The sequence below is a fragment of the Schistocerca americana genome, chromosome 2, assembly GCF_021461395.2.
Source record: "Schistocerca americana isolate TAMUIC-IGC-003095 chromosome 2, iqSchAmer2.1, whole genome shotgun sequence".
Taxonomy (NCBI): Eukaryota; Metazoa; Arthropoda; class Insecta; order Orthoptera; family Acrididae; genus Schistocerca; species Schistocerca americana.
Genome location: NC_060120.1, coordinates 811,862,466 through 811,874,632, shown reverse-complemented (window position 1 = coordinate 811,874,632; position 12,167 = coordinate 811,862,466).

Sequence of the window (12,167 nt, the reverse complement as noted above, 5' to 3'; positions counted from 1 at the left end):
TATTTCTTACTTTTAGACAAATCGTTTCACAAAAAATTTAATAGGTTTTTCTTTGATTTTTTTTATTCCATCTTTTCCTTTTGTTATGATTCTTGCACAGGGTATCCGCAATTAACAGTTAAAATTTCTATAGAACACGAGAAGTCTTTCTCATTCCTTTTACTGAGTCCAGATTATCCAGAAACTCATTCTTTTACAGCATTTCAACTGAGAATTTAATCTCCTTTTGCATAAGTAGTTAGTAGGTCAATGCTACCTCTTTCTCTTCGTCTTCTGCTTCTGAAGTGGACATGCATACTTGAACTGTAGTTGTATGCGCTGTTTTACTGTCAACCCTGATGAGAATCATCATGTCGATGAACTGTCCATAAAAACACACCCTTTGTCCTACCTAACTGTTCATCAGGAATCCTTCTCAAGTTGTAACATTTTCTACTTACTCTATACTCGTCTGACCAGAAATACTTACTCACATTTCACCTGACCAGAAAGCCACTTCTCACTGTCGTCACGTGCACTAAGTCCAGATAATTTCTAACTTAAACCTATCTATTTCTCTTTTAGAATTCTCTAATCTATTTAACCCATTAAGGGACCCAACATTCCAAGCTCCGATCCGGAGAAAGCCTGTTTTGAATCCTCTGATGGCGACATTATCCTGAGAAGTCCACGTCCAGTGATCCAAATGGCAGTACTGAGGAACAGAAAAGAGCATCCGAGAAAAGAGAGGTTTTAGGCGAAGTGAAGTACCTACAAAATTGATAATGCTTCATGGATGTGTTCTCTTTATTTTGTACGTAGTCGGGAACTAGCTTATCACATCACGCTGATTAGGAACTGGGAGTGAGAAGAGATAGCACACAGATTGATCGAATTCGAGGAGCCAAAAATTGTTTCTCTTCTAACACCCGTGTTGCAACTCGTAATGAAATCCATACAAGTTTCATGAAGTGGCTACATTTTAGCACTACCAACTTCGAAATTAATACAACAATGCGGACCAGAATATAAGGTGTGAACAATTAAAACAGTGTTTAAATTAGAAAAGTTATGAAGCAGAGATAGTCTTTCTTTTCTACTGTTCAATCCGTTTATGGAAACAACAATGAAGAACAATGGGGCTAAAGTTCCAGTCATAGGATATCAATGATAAGATTCGCTGCTGACGCTATCTTGCATGAAAGTGAGGAAGTATTATAGGACCATTTGAATGGAATGAACACTCTAATGAGTGGGAACTATTTATTGGTACTGATATAGTGGACAAAAGACGGTACTGAGTAGCAGAGGACTTGAGATCAGCGATAAACGTAACGAGTCTACGTAGTAGAGCGAGTGAAGGAATTTTGATAATGACGAGTATTGTATCTTGGTACACTTTTGACGTTTGCCTCTAGTCAACCCCTGTAACAGAAGTTTAGATTATGTTCTTATTCCATTTTTAAACGAAGCCATTTTTAAACTTTTTACGTGATCCTGTATTTTTTTCTGGAATTATAAGAATTACCCTGGAAAATTAAGGTGAAAACACAATCATGTATCTAGGAGCAAATATTCTATTGAAATGTAAAATATTGTAATGGGGACAGTCTTCTCAGTACTGTATTTAATTGTCTATATCTGTTTTATTACTCTAATACCCACCAATAATTAGTAAGAGAAACACAATGAAGCAGACATTTGATTGAAAATCAATTACTGACTAAAAACTTCTAAAATAGAAGCTGTTGGCAAATAACAGAAATTTCCATTTTCACGACAGATGATACTGTCAGGATATTAAACAAACTCAGTTCATTTGCAAGTATCACATGATCCCTGATAAAAAGCCTTCTTCTTCTTCTTTTTCTTCTTCTTCTTCTTCAAGGTACATGATGGTGCACGATCGACGGAGTATGGATCAGCTGTCTACGTGTTACATAAGTGGTTCTAAAAATATATAAGATTTTACGTACCGTAAAAAGAATTAACAATATACTTTGTTTCATGTAGCTTTCACATGCTATACCGCAGTTAAATGTGTAGGACACGAAACATTTACAAATGCTGCGTAAAACACAATCTCATGTTTAACAACAACAAAAACTGCAAAAATATCAGAAGTTTCAAATGTCGATGCCGGGTGAACATTCCTAGGTGTGATTTTACAGTCAGCCAGCAGGGTCAAGCACCGATCAAAAAATATCGTGCGTTCCTACGTACTCTATTCTGAAGGGGCGACAGCTCTGATATCCGTTTGGATGGTTTTAGCATCCTTCAACCACTTTCCATAGATGCTCACGATACATGATTCATCCGAACTGGCGACTCGTGTCTGTTGATCCATGGTCCATTATCGATTATCAATGCAATTTACGATGTCGTTGGGTCGAGATGCGAACATGCTAGGGTCTTCTGCTGCGAAGCCATTATTAATATCGTACACCGAACTATGTGCTCTGAAATGTGCCGGCACCGGTGTTGTACTTGTCAGATGTGCCACAGATCGCTACTTATCCCGCTTACTACCTCCACGTTCTGTGATGAGGTGTGGACGTCCTACACTTTGTCACCTGTTCTTGGTTTCACCAACTTTCATCTCCCTCCAATCGTGACGACAGCAGCTGGCGAGCAGCCGGCCATCTTCGTCGTTTGCGTGATGCTCGTTCCCACACGCAGAACCGTATATTCCTTTTATCAAACTTGCTGATATCAGTGTATTTCCCCATTTGCGTACCATACTCCGCTAGAATGATTCCCAATTCGTCTATGCATTGCTTATTGTCCTATACCTTCCTCCACGATTACCGAGGGTCACCAGACGATATTCACTACCGTGGTGGGGGGTGGTCGTTATGACCTGGCCCATCAGTGTATAGTACATCGAATATTAGAGGATGTTGACTATAAGTTGTACTATGAGTTGAAGAGAATGGAACAGGAGAAGGTGTGGCGGACCGCGTCAAACCAGTCAGGTCCCCCGTAGCCACCGGCCAACCACCAGCCTCCAAAAAAATAGTGATCGAATTGTTGTTGGTGAAGCTTTCCCACTCTTTGACTATTGCGTTCCGAGATTAAGAAATCGTGCGACAGCCCACTAACCACTACAAGTTTCAACTGCTCCCAGTTATGCTCTGTTGGTTTCGTCCAGAAGATACCGCAGCCTATTTTTCTGCATCCTGGGGGAAGAGTTCCTTGGCTGGTCGCACTGAGGTCATGAATTAAAGTCTTGAAACAGAAATCCATGTACGAAAGTAAACTTGCCTTATAAAAGGGATTGCCAAAAGCTGGTAAGACCCTGTCATGGTACTGCACAGCGATGAAGAGTCTTCCGACGTCCGTTCATGTTAAGGCTCTAAAACACGTATGAGCTGCCCTTATTCTCAACCGGCAGAACTGCATGTCTGCGACGTACATTGGTACCTGGACGCCGCGATCCTCTATATCTGTACACTGTAAGATAAATGATTCAAATGGCTCTGAGCACTATGGGACTCAAGTGCTGTGGTCATCAATCCCCTAGAACTTAGAACTACTTAAACCTAACTAACCTAAGGACATCACACACATCCATGCCCAAGGCAGGATTCGAACCTGCGACCGTAGCAGTCGCACGGTTCCGGACTGCGCGCCTAGAACCGCGAGACCACCGCGGCCGGCACACTGTAAGACTTTTGGTCATGTATGGCATAGGATACTTCGTATAAGGGGCAATCAAAAAGTTTACGTTCGAAGGCAGTACGGTCCAGAACTTATATGCCAATCAGGCAAAATCATTGTGAGCATCAAGGCCATCATCCCACCGACGCACCATGTTGAAGATACCAGACACATCGTGTTCTGCTGCGTGAAGTCCGTAACTGGTTGCTGTACATCCTACAGGGACCGTAGACTTTTCAAGACCATTTTCACGGTACGGAAGGCTTGATAATCGCGTGGGGAGAGCTTAGGACTGTTGGGTGGATTCTCGAGTGTCTCCCACTTGCGTTGGCGGTTCTTTTGGACTACGATGTTTGCGTTGTGGGGACGTGCGTTATTATGGAGGAGCAGCACCCCTTGTCGCAGGTTGTACAACGTTGATTTACAACAGACATTCTACCGCAAACGCATTCTTCATTCTCTGATTGGTATCTTCCCGTGTTTGTCCATCGGCAGCCAACAAAAGAATAACAGCACGTCGGTTCTGTCTGGAAGCATTTGGTAATAACGTCACCCTTATTAACATTTCTGCATTTACCGCACGCACGTCGGAAAGACATGAGTACCACATTAATTCCTTGCATAAATGTTGGGGCTTATATACCCTCATAGGAGTCGTGCTACATTTCATACGCGCTGCAGGAGTGCCTTCAAATGGAAAATATTTGATCTCCCCTTATACATCATTTTCAGTTCCCCCGTTTCCTGTTCTAGTCGCAAGCTTTGCGTGAAAGGAATGGATGTTGGGAAGCATCAGTACAAACTCAAAGCTGTCTAATCTTACCTTCATGAACATTTCACGAAATATATGTAAGAAAGTACGTTCTTCGACTTTTAACACAAAGACTCACTCATCAGTATCTCTGTGACATTTTCGTACCTCTTAAACGAACCTGTGAATAAACGCGATGCTCTTCTTTGGATCTTCTCTATCTCATCCATCAATTCTACGAGGTAAAGGGTCCATAGGAGGGTTTGCTACGATACACCCTTGGTTGAAGACCTCTTCCAGTGAGCATTTCTCCTTTCCTACTTTTAGTTTTGTGTGGTCGTACCTCTTTAAATGGTTCTCTACTCCTAAATGTGACTGCTTTCAGTGACTGTTCTGCAAATCGTGTAGTCATACAATAACAGGTGATTCCGCATATCTATGAGCAATATTTTACATTTACTAATGTTGAAAGTCAAATGCCAATCATTGCAATAAGTGTCGATTTTCACAACTCTTCATTCATTTCACTACAACTTTTTAGCGTTGCGAATCCTTTATATACACAACAGCACTATCCGCGAACTGCCTCATGGAGCTTCCAACGTAAACCACTAAGTCGTTTACGTATATTGTGAACAGTAATCATCCCATAACAATCCCCTGAGGTACACTCCATATTTCTTTAATGTCTGAAGATTTCTCTTCGTTAAGAAAGACATGGTGTGTTCTGTATACTAGGACCTCGAAAATCAGATTGAAAAACTGATATGATACTGCATACGTCCATTGGGAGTAGATTAATTTAAGTATGAGATCAGACGTCAGATGTCAAATTATGAATGGGGTTTTTCCAAGTAAGGACATCCATAAGTGCACATGGATTCAAAGAACCAGTATTTTATGGTCAATTATATATGTAGTATTTGCCAAGTGGGATGAAATATCGGTAGTTCAGGATGTGAGAGTATTTCGAGGGGCAGAACGTGGAACAGATCACCATATGGTACTGGGAAGAGCCATAATCCCATTAAGGAACGAAGATGTAGCGAAGAAACAGGAAGAAAGACTCAGAATAGAAAGGCTACGGCTAAAGGTACGGCTTCTGCAGGACTCGAGTGTACGACACCTGTAGCAGAGACTAGTTGAGCGGAAAGATTGGGCAAGGACGGAACTGCAACATTACTATATTACTATACGAGGATTAAAAATCGCGTTTACTGGGAGCTGCTGAGTAGACTCTTGGAAGAGAAGGAGGAAGAGGAACGGGTACTGAGTGGATGACTCAGGTTTTAAGACAAAGGGATGAAGAGAGGAAGCCTGATTACCAAGAATGGTTAAGCTCTAAAAGGCGTGAAGATGGGGATCCGTTCAGCACAAGAGAGAATTGTCTGAGCTAAGGAGGCGTCGTGGGAGAGGAAATGTGCCGACTTAGAACATTTAGTTGGATACAACAGGACATCAGAAGCTTGGCGATTTATAGTCAAGTGAGAGTTCCTGCTGAAATTTGAAGAGAAGCGAAAATTATTGGTATTTCTGTGTGGAGGACACGCCTTAAAGATCTCCTTACGGAGGATAGGGAATCATTTTGACAAGAGCAGAATAAAGTGGAGATTTATCCTGTGGAAGAGGTGGCTGAAAATGGAGTTTATCAGGCCCCTGAAAAAAAATTCAACCGGTCCTGGAGGTATAGTAACTGAAATATTGAAATACGGAGAACTGATGTAGTAACAGCACAAGAAACGATTTTTAATAAAGTGTTTCAAGGAGATAAAGATCCAGCTAATTAAAAGAGAATAAGCATAATGGCTTCGGTGAGTAGGTTGTTCAGTAGTATAATAAAGAATAGATTGGAAAAGGTTGCGCAGGTTGTTGCATCGCAGAAACAGTCCGCTTTCACTGCTGGGGATAGCTGTGTTAATATCTGTTGCGTACGTCAGGCATCTTTTATGTACACCAGATGTGACAGCAAAATGATCGCAAAAGAATCAAGGTGTCCATTTGGTGTTTATTGATCTAGAAATGATCTTTGATTCTATATAACACTGGACAACTCTGTAAAAGATTGGTGTGTATGATGCATTAATACAGTTGGTGGACAGGATGTACCACCAATGCGACGCAATTATGAAGGTTGGTTGTAAGATATCGGAAAGTTTTGGAACAAGTAAAGGATTAAGACGAAGATATTCTGTGTCACCAGTCTTAGTTAAGTTGTATTTAGAAGTTGTTCTTGGTCACTGGAATAGACATTGCATAAGTCTGTGTGTGACAGTACAGCATCAAAGTTTACATTCTTTACTGTTTGCCGACGATCAGGTTCATATGGCTCTGGATAAGGATAACGCCGTCTATCAAAAGAGGAAGTTGATGGATATTTCTAAACAGCGGGTACTAATAATCAATCTTGATAAAACGTAATATCTTGCTTTTGCAAGTGGGCAACGTTAGGATTTGGATTTGAGTTTGGGCGGGTAATAAATGTGTTCGTGTTCAAGTATCTGGGTTCACTAATCACTAAGACTGTACAGTAAGTCCTGCACATATCACACTGTATAAATCAAGCGTATCATTTAGAGTCGGCACATATCCAGACGGGAAAGGGAAGTAATGTTGTGTTTGAAAGCTTGCTGGCTTATGGCCCCGAGTGTCTGACACTGAACGAGGGACAAAGTGGGAAAATTGAGGCAGTCGAAATGGGTGGCTTCCAGCGGAGCATAAGAGCGAACCGCTTGGATCGACTGAGGAATGAATGTCTAAGAAAGGAGATGGACGCTACGGTACCCGTCACTGACAGGATTGATGCTCTATGTACTGAGGTGGTATGGACATGTCCAATGTATGGAAGAACAAGGATGGCACCAGCATTTGCGTCGTGCGGTAGCGTTCTCGCTCCCCGCGCCCGGGTTCCCGGGTTCGATTCCCGGCGGGGTCAGAGATTTTCTCTGCCTCGTGATGGCTGGGTGTTGTGTGCTGTCCTTAGGTTAGTTAGGTTTAATTAGTTCTAAGTTCTAGGGGACTGATGACCATAGATGTTAAGTCCCATAGTGCTCAGAGCCATTTGAACAATTTTGAACCAGCATTTGCTCAACTGCTCTCCGCCTGGTAGAAGGAGCCGAAGGGGACAGTAGTCTTGGAGGGGAACTACAATCAAAGCCATGGAAAGGAGAAGTATATCGGAAGGAGATTGGCAGGATAGAAGATGATGATATCTGAGAACAGGCAGCTGCTGATAAATGGAAACGCCTGCTAAAGTAAAGTAAGTGCGTATTTTATTCAACAGATGATAGTGTGGGTTTGCGTCAGGTGCCTTGCAGAAGTGAAGGAACAGAGAGTCAACCTGAGTGCCGCAATCTGCTGCCTTCTGACTCTTGTGGAGAACATAACGAGCTGGATAGCAGGCTATCGTGGTTTGCGGGATCCATTTTTATTGCCTTCGGTGGAGATTATTAGGCCTTTAATACATAAAGCAGTATGCTCGTAATATGACGTTGTTTTCAATGTTGGAAAGAATGCCATGCCAGTAATATGACGGGCACAACATCTTAGTGAGACCTGCCATGCTCATAATGTTACGACTACGTTCCTTATTCAACTGTTCGCTCTCGTAAGTGACATTGGTCGTATAGCAGATGCGAGAAGGCATTTAAGTACTCTTTGTACACGTTTTTGCCAGTTTGATTCATGAATATGACGTTCGATAATCAAAACAATGAGTCAATTTAGTGTGAGCCGACACTGTTAGCGCATAGTGTAATCGAGGCAGTATGACTGGGATCAGTCCACTCTGTAACGAAGAAATTCTTCGCTTTTTCGAATATTCGTAGCGATCCTTTTGATACTGGTGACTCGGATGAAAAACCTACTTGCGATTTATCTGACTCAGGTAAGGAAGTCGCCCTGGCGCATTAGAAAATTTGTTGCAGTAATTTTGCATGGGAGTATTAGTGATTAAGCCACAATCAAATGCTGCTCACTGGAGCACAAACGGAAACACTACCTTCCAGTGTGTTATGTGTAAAGTGGGATTTTTTGAGGAACCATGTGACCATTTCTACCACTCAAAAACGACTATTTCAAATATTAAGTCATTCTCGTAATATATTCTTGCATTTCGTTGTATATGCACACTTAAACTCCTAGTTTTTTCTTGTAAATACTAAAATAATTTTCAGGCCTCAAGAAGGCAGTTTTTTTTCAAGCTTTGTGTTGATAAGGGATTCAGAAGAAGAGCCATAGAATTAAAATTCATTTAAAAAGCAATTAATAAGCTTTATTTCAAAGGAAGAAGTACCGTTTCAAGTTGTTTCTTTACTTTGTACGAGACAGTCACTTGTAGAAGATGGAGCTAACAGGCTGGCACTGAGGAAAGTACGTTTCCATAAGTGACAGACACTGAGACTGCTAGGAAGGTCCTAATACACGAGGGTAAAACAAGCTCCAGAATTCGACAACAGACTGATGTCAGCAATGCGGGAATTTAGTTTTTGCGTCTGTCCGATAACTCCTCTTTGGAAACGGGAATCACCTGTGCTTATGTACACTCGCTAGAAACGATTCTCTCCTCCAACGACCTACGGTGCACTCCTGTTACAAGGCGAGTGTGCTATTTCCCATAAATCTGGACGTTCTTTGTGACGATTGAAAAGAGAAACCTCGTACGCAGGACCTTTTTGTATTTTTTGTCCGTGAAACAATATTGGGAAAAGGAATTTCGTATATAGGTCTTCTCTTGGTCATCATCTGCTTCAATTACATTTTTAGTGAGTGCCTGGAGAGAGAATTTTGATTCGTTTACTGGTTTAACATTAGACCAAAACTTTTTAGGATATTCTGTCATTATAGATACACTTTTACTTAGAACTTCATTGAACAGTATCACACACGTGTTTATTTAAGCTAATTTAAAGTCGTTCGATTTCTGTTTGTCTATAAGGCGTTGTTTTGAATCTGCCATAAAGCTGTCTTTGATGCTAAACGTCGCCTATCTTTCCCATCCCTTATTATTTTTTCTCAAAACACACCTGTCTAAAGCATAGTGCACAACATTCTTCAACCCCGTCAACTTATGTTCAACATTTGTTCCAGAGATGAATCAGTGATGTTGACTGCTCAGGTAGTCTGAAATCTGTTTCCCATCTCACTTACTAAGCAAGAATATCCTCCAGTCTTTCGTTACATTTCTACAGGAACCATCAATCATTGATGGTATAAGGGCTTTAAGATCACTAATTCTTTGCTCTACGCTGAGTTAAAACTCAACGATCCACAGGCATCAAACGTGTTCTGCCCTCTACAGTGAACAGAACGAGATCTTACTTATGCAAGTTGCTTTTTAGAAGTTCTCTTGCCAATACACGTTGTGCAGCATGGTACAGAAAAATTTTTGCTGTTGTACATATTAAACTCCTAAAACTCACACTGACTGTGTCGAGATGATTGTGAAGTTGGGTACTGTTTGGTCGACATGACCCTTGTAGTTTACTCCAAAAGGGCAAAACTCTGATTTGTTACAATCTTTTAGGAGTAACTTTATATTTCCTTTTATTCTTTCTCGTCAACCTTATGAATGGTATGACTGATCCGGTAAAACTTCTTTTCTCTTGAAAACCTCTTAACCTCACCCTACATCATCATTTATTTATTAGGATGTATTCCAGTCTCTGTTTCTCCTGCAAATTTTACTCTCTACATCTCCCTCTAGTACCACAGAAGATAATCTCTGATGTTTTAGCACATGTCCTGTCGTGCTGTCTCTTCTTTATTTCTGTATTTTCCATGTGTTGTGCAACGGCCTTGCGGCAGTGGATACACAGGTTCCCGTCAGATCACCGACGTTAAGCGCGGTCGGGCGTGGCCGGCACTTGGATGGGTGACCATCCAGGCCGCAATACACTGTTGCCATTTTATGGGGTGCACTCAGCCTCGTGATGCCAATTGAGGTGCTACTCGACCGAATAGTAGCGGCTTCGGTCACAGAAAACCATCATAACGACCGATTAAGCGGTGTGCTGACCATACACCCCTCCTATCCGCATCCTCAGCTGAGAATGACACGGCGGTCGGATGGTCCCGTTGGGCCACTGGTGGCCTGAAGACGGAGTGCTTCTATACGTTACTTTCTTCGCTGAGATTGTGGAGAACAATCTCTTTCCTTATTTTAACAGTCTACCTAATTTTCAACATCCTTCTGTAGCACCCCATCTCAAACGCTTCGATTCTCTTCTTTTCCGGTTTTCCCAGAATCCGCGGTTCTTTAGCAAACAGTTTAGTGTTCCTGACGTACATTTCCAGAAATTTCTTTCTCAGATGAAAAATTTTACTCGATACCAATGGATTTCTTTTGCAGGAATATCCTGTTTATCTTTTATGTCGTCCTTGTTTATTCCGTCTTACGTTATTTCACTTTGTCTTCTTCATATCATCAATTTTGATGATAACGTTATCGCTCTTTTCATTTCTGCTACTCCTCATTAAATCAGTTTTACTTCGGTTTACTTCCAGTCCACAGTGTGTGGTGATTAGGCAGATCTTCTTATTCTTCTTCATTAACATTGAGGATAACAATGTCATTAGCGAATCTTATGATTAATATTCCTTCACTCTGAACACCCACTTGTAAACCATTGCTTACTCTTTTTTGTCAGAATTTCGAACATCTAACCCCAGTTTACATTAGGGAACAATTTTTGTAGTACACAGATCCTATGAAAGTGTCTTGATTCTTCTTACATCTTGCTTCGTTTATCAAGCTCACCGTCTGAACTGTCCCGCTGGTTCCTTTTACATTTCGGAAAGCCAGAATGGTCGCCATCTAACAGGTCGCCAGTTTTCTTTTCCACTCTTTCTCATGTTACTTTTGTCAGCTACTTGAATGCATGAGCTGTTAAGATAATGGTGCGATAATTCTACACTTTTCTGTCGTTGCTGTCCTCGGGATTGTACGAATGATATTTCTGCGAAAGTCTGAGGGTATGTCTTCAGTGTCATAATTTCTACACAGTAGTTGTGGTTGCCATTTCCTCCAATGATTTTAGAAATTCCGGTGGAATTGTATCTATCGCTTCTGCTTTATTTGATGGCAAGTTGTTAGTAGCTTTCTGGGTTTTGATTAAACGTTATGATAATAATAGTCCTGCAAGGTGAGTCGTTTCTCCAAATGGCCTGTATTGTTTTATATACATCAAAAAATAAGAAATCCTAGTAAAACAAGGAATGATATGCAAACTACTTAGCGATTCAATTAACTAACATCTTGAAAAAGGGATTAATTACATAAAATGGAGTTTAAAGGATAGGTATGTGAAGCTGACAGCACATTTGTTTCAGCTCTCTGACGCTGTCTAGTTCGTAAGCAGGTCAACTAGATTAGTTACTCTGACACTTGTACACTCGAGTGTAACCAGAACTGGAAACATTATTTATTCTCAGGAACTGGTTGACGAGTGAAACATTAAAGGTTGTAAAAACATTTATTGTATTGGTTATCATACCCCCTTACTTTCACTCTGACTACAGGGAACAAGAAACAAATTCATACTACTCGATACTCATGTAAAGAGCCATACCGTTAATATTAAATGAGTGGTGGAGAACATATTATACTATCTCTTAATAGTAATAACACACGCTTCAGAAATGAAAGCGAAAATTGAGTACAAAATCTGTTGTGGCTTTTAATTATGTGGCACTGATTGGAGTAATGACTTATTGTCGTCCCACTATCGAAGGAAAAGGTAAGAAACAAAAGTATTGCACACACAAGAGGTTCGGTGATCCA